Below are 293 nucleotides of genomic sequence, written 5' to 3'. Positions count from 1 at the left end.
TTTTATAAACTCACCCAATCGAAATACTCCAAAGTCCGGGGTTAGTTGCTATTGTGGGGGGGGGGGCAAGAAGCCAAAGGTGAAAATGTCGGATGCCTGATGAATGAATGTCGCAAGCTCTCATATAGAAAAAGAACACAAGTGATAAGATAACGAGGCAAGGTATTTCCCCTGGCAATTAAGTAGAAACCTTCCCCCAGTAATGTGTATTGAAACATAGTGTGGAAAGGTAGACACGAGCTTTAAAAGATGTGAAGAAATGGTAATGAACAAACTCGAAAAACGGGTGTGAA

Source organism: Penaeus monodon, chromosome 33 (genome assembly GCF_015228065.2).
Source record: "Penaeus monodon isolate SGIC_2016 chromosome 33, NSTDA_Pmon_1, whole genome shotgun sequence".
Lineage (NCBI taxonomy): Eukaryota > Metazoa > Arthropoda > Malacostraca > Decapoda > Penaeidae > Penaeus > Penaeus monodon.
The sequence above is the reverse complement of the archived record's forward strand: the minus strand, read 5'-3'. Positions refer to the sequence as shown.